The following is a 7,627-nucleotide window of genomic DNA, read 5'->3' on the forward strand; positions in this document are numbered from 1 at the left end:
GGGTATGGAGACCTCTTTTTCTATGAAAGGTTCGCAGTCTGTATCTGCGTTAAGATATAGTCATAGACAACTGTTATTCAAAGTAAGGGGCCATGAGATTGGACACAGTGGCTCACGCTTGTAATCCCAGCATTTTGGGAGGCTGAGACAGGTGGATTGCTGGAGCCCCAGGCGTTCGAGACCAGCCTGGGCAACATGGCGAAACCTCATCCCTACAAAAAACTACAAAAGTTAGCTGGGCATAGTGGCACGCGTCTGTGGTCCCAGCTACTCGGAAGGCCAAGGTGGGAGAATCACTTGACCCCGGGAGGCAGAGGATGCAGTGAGCTATGATTGCACCGTTACACACCAGCCTGGGCAATAGAATGAGACCCCGTCTCAAAAAAAAAAAGGTAAAGGGCCGTGATTCTATGTCTATTTGTGTGTGTATGATTTTATCACTTTATTTGACAATCGGTGGTTGGCTCTCACCTACATTGACTGTCTATAGATTTTTGAAAGTGGTAACAGGTACATAGTTAAACCAAAGTGTAGAGTTTGTTTGGTGAACCTTCACCTCATGATGTTTTCTGCATGATAAACATGGATGTGGTAGGGCCCTTCCTTTCACCTAACATTTGTTGAGCCTAGTATTAGTGCGTACGTCTGGAGTCCCCATCTCCATCATGGCAGATTTCTGGATCTCTCTTGAGTGCCTGAGGGGCATTCTTCTTGAAGCCCACTCTGTGGATGCACCTGTGAATGTTGATGGTGTATCCTCAGGTCACCACCTCATTGATGGCAGAATGACCCCCCTTCTTCTGGCTACCCCTTTTGCAGGAGTCATTCTGCTGGGCCCAAGTGGGAAGTCACATATCTTCTATTACCTACCTCTCAGCTTAAGAAAATATTACTGTGATAGGCTGAAAAATGCTCTTCCAAAGCTACCAGGTCCTCATCTCTGAAGCCTGGAAATGTTAAATTTGGAAAAAATGTCATGGCAGATATGATTGAGTGAAGGTTTTTTTTTTTTTTTCCTTTGAGACGGAGTCACGCTCTGTCACCCAGGCTGGAGCGCAGTGGTGCAGTGGTGCGTTCTTGGCTCACGGCAACCTCTACCTCCTGGATTCAAGCAATTCTCCTGCCTCAGCCTCCTGAGTAGCTGGGATTACAGGCATGCACCACCATGGCCAGTTAATTTTTGTATTTTTAGTAGAGATGGGGTTTCACCATGTTGGCCAGGCTGGTCTCAAACTTCTGACTTCAAGTGATCCACCTGCCTCAGACTCCTAAAGTGCTGGGATTGCAGGTGTGAGCCACTGCGCCCAGCAGAGTTAAGGCTTTTGAAGTAGGGAGATTATCCTGGATTATCCAGGTGGGCCCTAAATGTAATTACATGTATTCTTTTGGAGACGGGCAGAAGATTTCACACAGTGCGCGCACACATACACACACACGCACACCATGTGGAGACAAGCAGATTTGAAGATTGGAGTGTTGTCGCCACAAACCAAGGAATGCCAGCAGCCACCAAAACATCTAAAGTTGGAAGAGGTAAGCAACAGATTCTCCCCTAGAGCCTCCACAGCCCTGCCCACACCTTCATTTTAGCCCAGTAATACTGGTTTTGGACTTCTGGCCTCCAGAACTATGAGAGCATAAATTTCAGGTGCTTTAAACCACTGAGTTTGTGGTTATTTGTCACAGCAGCCACAGAAACTAATGCAGTTACCCATGCGATGAAAGCCACTGGTGTTCCCCTACCCAACTGCAACCCTCTCCCTCCACTCTCTGGAGGGAACCAGGATCTTGAATTTGGCGTTTATTATTTCCTGCATTTCATTATACTTTATTGCATATTTATGTATTCTGAAATAGTCATTTTATATATTCATACTGTATCCTGTATATTGCTTTTTGCTCAACATATTTTATAGATTATATATATTGATACATGTAGCTCTAGTTTTCTCTAGTTTTCCATAGTGTGTATGCATACCTGCACATATGTGTGCATGCTACAATTTTTTTTTTTTGAGACGGAGTTTTTCTCTGTCACCCAGCCTGCGGTGCGGTGGCGCGATCTCGGCTCACTGCAACCTCCACCTCCCAGGTTCCAGTGATTCTCCTGCCTCAGCCTCCCGAGTAGCTGGGATTACAGGCGTGCGCCACCATGCCCAGCTAATTTTCATATTTTTAGTAGAGACGGGTTTCACCATTTTGGCCAGGCTGGTCTGGAACTCCTGGCCTTAAGTAAACTGCCCACCTGGGCCTCCCAAAGTGCTGGGATTACAGGCGTGAGCCACTGTACCCAGCCCACAATTTCTACATCAGTTCTTCTGTTAATGGACATTTAGGTTGTTTTTGGTTTTTCTGTCTTTCAAACAGTGCTGCAGTGAACATTTTCGTATCTGTCTTCTTGTGCTCATGTGCAGAAGTGTATCTAGGATGTTACCAGAGAAGAGAATTACTAGGTCATCCTCAGCTTTACTAGTTTTTGTCAAATTGCTCTGCGAAAGAGCAGATGTGGGTTGGATTTTGGCAGCAGGACATTTCAACAAAAGGATGATGTGTACGAAAGGTACAGAAAGGCGAGGCGCGGGGAGTGGTCGTAAGTGGTCTTTTTCTTTGAAAAAGCAGTGTTTCTCAGTCAAGTCAGGGAAGCAGATTTGAATCACCCTGGAGAATGTTTTGCAACCTTTTGCCCTCTGTCTCCCCATTCTAGGATGTCTTCCCAAGGAACTGATGTATTTCCCCTCTAGGTAATTGCGACATGCTTTGGTTGAGAACCAAAAATGGCTGCCTGAGAAGGAGCCATGGGAGAAGAGGCAGGCAAGTTGGGTGGGGAGGACTGAGATGCCCAGCCAGGAGGATGCGTGTCAGTCGGGGTCACAGAAAGTCTCTAAGCAGAAGCTGAGCACCTTCCCCTCTACAGACACCCAGAGGCAGCACTGGGGCTACAGCACCCCCAGACTAAGAGCTTTGGGATAGAGTTTAACTACATGTATTACACTCCAGCTTTGATAGCTCTTTTCCCAATTCTTCCAACCTTGTTCACTGAGAGAGTCACTTTGTCATTCAATGAGTTGTTCCTCCTGGATCTCTGGGTGTACTGAAGATGCTGAAGGTTGGCTTTTTAATACTTTAATTATAATTAGTATACTAGGAAAACTCCGGAGAATAAAATACAGTCCTTTTGTGCATTTATAGACTATAATATGGAATATGAGTAAAATATACGTATCCCCAAGGAGCCAGATATACATCAAAATAATTAAGTGGGGGCATAGCTTGGGGGTAGAACATTTGACTGCAAAATAACATGTACATTGGTAAGGTTTAGAAAGACACAAAACAATCTACAGGGTTGGTCTTATAAATAAGTCTGTGGCTTATTGTCCCTAAAAATGATGTAAGACTCCCTCTTTGTCAGCAAAATCTCACCTTATTTATCATGTACAAAACCATAAGACTAAATGTTTGACCTGGAAGAGTTGCTAGAGAAATCTGGTAGAGTGAGTGGCTAATAAGTGGGGTCAGGGCTAGCGCTGGGCCCACTCCCAGTACCTCCCACCACACTGCTCCTTAGCATTTCCAATGATTAGTTCAGATCGCCTTACTCTGCTGGAAAATGTTAGGGAACTCTTGAGCCTATTTCAATGTTGTGTTTACTGGAAGCACTGATTGCAGCATGAAAGTTGACCACATTTAACAAATCTAACAAACCGTAGTAGTTTCTCACTACCAAGGTGAAAATGATTGCTTCTGGGGTGGAAATCTGTTATAAAATAAAACAATGCTTAGACAAATATAAATATAAAAACTTTCGGCTGGGCACAGTGGCTCACATCTGTAATCCCAGCTTTGGGAGGCCGAGGCAGGTGGATCACCTGAGATCAGGAGTTCAAGACCAGCCTGGCCAACATGGTGAAACCCCTTCTCTACTAAAAATACAAAAATTAGCTGGGCGTGGTGGCACATGCCTGTAATCCCAGCTACTCGGGAGGCTGAAGCAGGAGAATCGCTTGAACCCGGGAGGCAGAGGTTGCAGTGAGGTGAGATCACACCACTGCACTCCAGCCTGGGCAACAAGAGCGAAACTCCGTCTCAAAAAAATAACAAGTAAATAAAATAAAATAAAAAATAAAAACTTTCTAAATTACTTGATATCTTTCTTAATGTCTCCTAGAAAAGTGTATAGAGAACCTTTTTGGTAGTAAATAAAGATTGCTTTCATAGAGAAATTTTACACTACAACACATCCTATATTCACAAACTAGTACATCTCAGCTGTTCTGTGGATGTGGTAGAATAGGGCAATAGTCCAGAAAAGTCTCAAAGTCTGAGGTAGTTGCTGGAAGAAGCAGCTTATTTCTTTGGACACCTGACTTACAAGAGGGTCAGGCTGAACTAGAAGGAGGTTTTAGGGTCTGAAGTTTTAGGGCCTCCACTCCAAGTAGCAGCAGCAGAACTATAAAAGGGGGAAAATTATCCATGATTCCACCACTCTAACACATTAATTGCCTTCATTTTCTCTGTTCACTTTTAGTTCTTAATTTTATGCCATTTCATGAGGCTATAAATACAGCATAGTTAAAATGCAACATTCTGCCTTTCACTCAACATTACATTGTGAGCGCTTTTGTCTGAGGACTATTTTGGTTGCAGGAACATTTACTCAGTCAAGTTAAATTGTCTCAGAAAATAGTTGTGTGTACATGCCTAATCTTACAGAAACCAAGGGCAGGCACCTAAGCTGGCTAAGCTCCCCAGGAACTGGTGCTAGGACAGGGAGAGCCAACAGCTACTGAAGCTGCTCTGTCGGGGGCCTTGGGTGGGCGGAGGGATCTCTGCGTATCCTGCGTTTCTGCTCTGCACACATCACTTCAGTAGTGCATGGCCAGTAGTGGCCACTACAAACGACATGACCTTACAGTACCAGAGCTTTTCATGATCTTCTTTCCAGACTGCTTAAAGTCAAACCCTTATTTGATTGTCTCAATTTATCTTTTCCCTCCCGTGAGGCCATAGAACGCAGAGGTTTCTGTTCAGCCTGTGGATTGGCTGTCGCTGGCTCAGGTGGTCCAATCAGGTGTGGCTGGGGAGGTGGAGTCACATACTTTAGATTCTAGCTCTGCAGGGCAGCAAGGCCATGCGCTGGGACTCCCCTAGCAGTGAGTGTGGCTTCGTAGTTCTTACAACTAAAAATGTTCATGAACGCATGACATCACATCAAGTGGCTGTTTCATAATTTATGACCCTTCCTCTGCTGTTAGCTTTCGTTTATCGCCCCTTTCAGCTTGGGGATGGCTACAAGTAAAACTATGAACATTCTTGTGCATACATTTTCCTTTTCATCTTCCAGATTATATAAAATAATCTTTAAATTACATAAAGATTACATTCTCTGAGCACCTCCAGAACAGAAAACATAACCTTGCAATTTTTTCTTGTTTTATAAAAGGGGTCTGTATTTGCTAGAGATTTCTACTTAAGTAGCTATGGGCCATAGGATGTGATATCAGGGATCTGCTTCAAAGCACTCTAGGAAAAAAATTAGGGGATGATAATAGCTGAAGCAAGATTGGTGAAATGTCTAGCAAATAACAACAACAAAAAATTTCAAGGTTATGTTTTCTGTTCTGGAGGTGCTCCGAGCAGGTAATCTCTATGTAATTTAAGGTGAGCTTATATTTTATATATACTGCTGGAGCGGATGATGGGTATGTGGAGATTTATGATACATTATTGAATCTGTTTTGTGGTTTGTGTCCTACTTCCTTTCTCTTTCTCTCCCCTCTGGATTTTTTGTTGTTAGTCCCCATGTTTCCTCTAGACATTTGGTACTCACATGCTGCCCTGTGATTCCCCCAAATTTTTCTCAGGTTCAGTGACCCTGACACCTGCCTCATAGGTTCCTTTTCCCTCCTTACCTAAAAACTCAAGTCCATCTGTCTATCTACCTATTCAGTAATTCATTCACATTAAAAAAAAGTGAGCCTATGTATTGGTCAAGACACGAAAAATGTTGCAAAATATAGTGACTTTCATTGTTTTAGATGTTACTAGACAGCTATTAAGAGGAATGAAATCACAACTTATTATGTACCCTGAGATAAAAGCCAGCTCGCCAGTGCAACACTCAGGAATGACTGTCTTTCAGCAGAGAAGCCAGATGCCCTCTGTCGGGGGGTGGTGGGGCCAGTGTGCCAGAGTGTAGGGTGTGGCCGCAGGCGGAGCCTGGGAGAGGCCCTCCTCCCTCCAGGCCCACCTCCTCACTGCCTTTTTGCTAACGGCTTTCAGCCTTCTGGGATTTAGAATTGGAAGCTACATTCTGAGGTCATATTTATTTTGTTAAATGAAAATTGTATATATTAAAATCCTTGGGATTTTTGTAATCATTAAAGCATCAAAGAGACTCGAGTGCTCCAGAAATGAGCATTTCATATTCATGCTAAAAAAGCAAAAATCTAATCAGATGGCTTAATTTTCTATTCATTTCCCAAAACATTAGAAAATTGTCAGTTATGTGAGCTAAGTTAAGTTAAATTACAGGGCGAACATTCTGAGGTCTTTCTGATTTTAAAAGTCACAATGTTAAAAAACCAAACTCAAGAAAGTTTTTTTTATTTTTGTAACGGAGTCTTGCTCTGTCACCCACTCTGGAGTGCAATGGCGCCATCTCGTCTCATTGCAACCTCTGCCTCCCGGGTTCAAGCAATTTTCCTGCCTCAGCCTTCTGAGTAGCTGGGACTACAGGCGCCCGCCACCATACCTGGCTAAGTTTTGTATTTTTAGTAGAGACAGGGCTTCACCATGTTGGGCAGGCTGGTCTCAAACTTCTGACATCAGGTGATCCACCCACCTTGGCCTTCCAAAGTGCTGGGATTACAGGCATGAGCCACCGCGCCTGGCCAGAAAGAGGTTCTTGAGACCTGTTGGTACTGAGAAGTTGGAGTGCTCATAGGCATAGCTGCACAACCCTAGTGCTTACCTGTGTCTGGCAGGGGTTGGGACTTTCCTGGAGCTCCCTGGCACCCTCTGTGTGCCTCTGCCTTTGCACTCTTCACCTTGGATTATAATTGCATCTTTATCTGTTTCTCCCTCACTAGACTGTGAGCTTCTATGGGAGGACAGGGATTCTATATTTTTCAATGCCTGGAATGCAATTGGGCTTCCGTAAATATCAGTTGAATGAATGACAACATACATATACACACACACATATATATGTATTTTAAAATACATGTGGATTTTATATATATATGTATTTTAAAATACATATAGATTTTATATATATATGTATTTTTTTCTTAAAAAAAACTCCCTATGTTCTTCCTCGTAGATTCTCCTCTTCCTTACATAAACCCCCAGATGGGCTCATTCTTCAGCCTGACTCTGAAGACCTGAGGAGAAAGTAAACACTTCAAGGAAACTGCCCCACAGAGACTCCAAGCCCCCAAGTAATTCCCCCTGAAAGGAGCATCTACTCCAGAATGGGGGCATCTGGATTCAGGTCACCCAGAATATGCCTTTGCCATCAGCTTCCCCGCTTCCAGAAACAGGATTGTTACCTTTAAACTAGGACAATTCAGTGCTTGGTTTTTTCAACATAACTGCTTCAGGATTTTTTTTTTCTTTTTTCTTT

This window comes from Mandrillus leucophaeus, unplaced genomic scaffold (genome assembly GCF_000951045.1).
Source record: "Mandrillus leucophaeus isolate KB7577 unplaced genomic scaffold, Mleu.le_1.0 Scaffold342, whole genome shotgun sequence".
NCBI classification, from domain to species: domain Eukaryota; kingdom Metazoa; phylum Chordata; class Mammalia; order Primates; family Cercopithecidae; genus Mandrillus; species Mandrillus leucophaeus.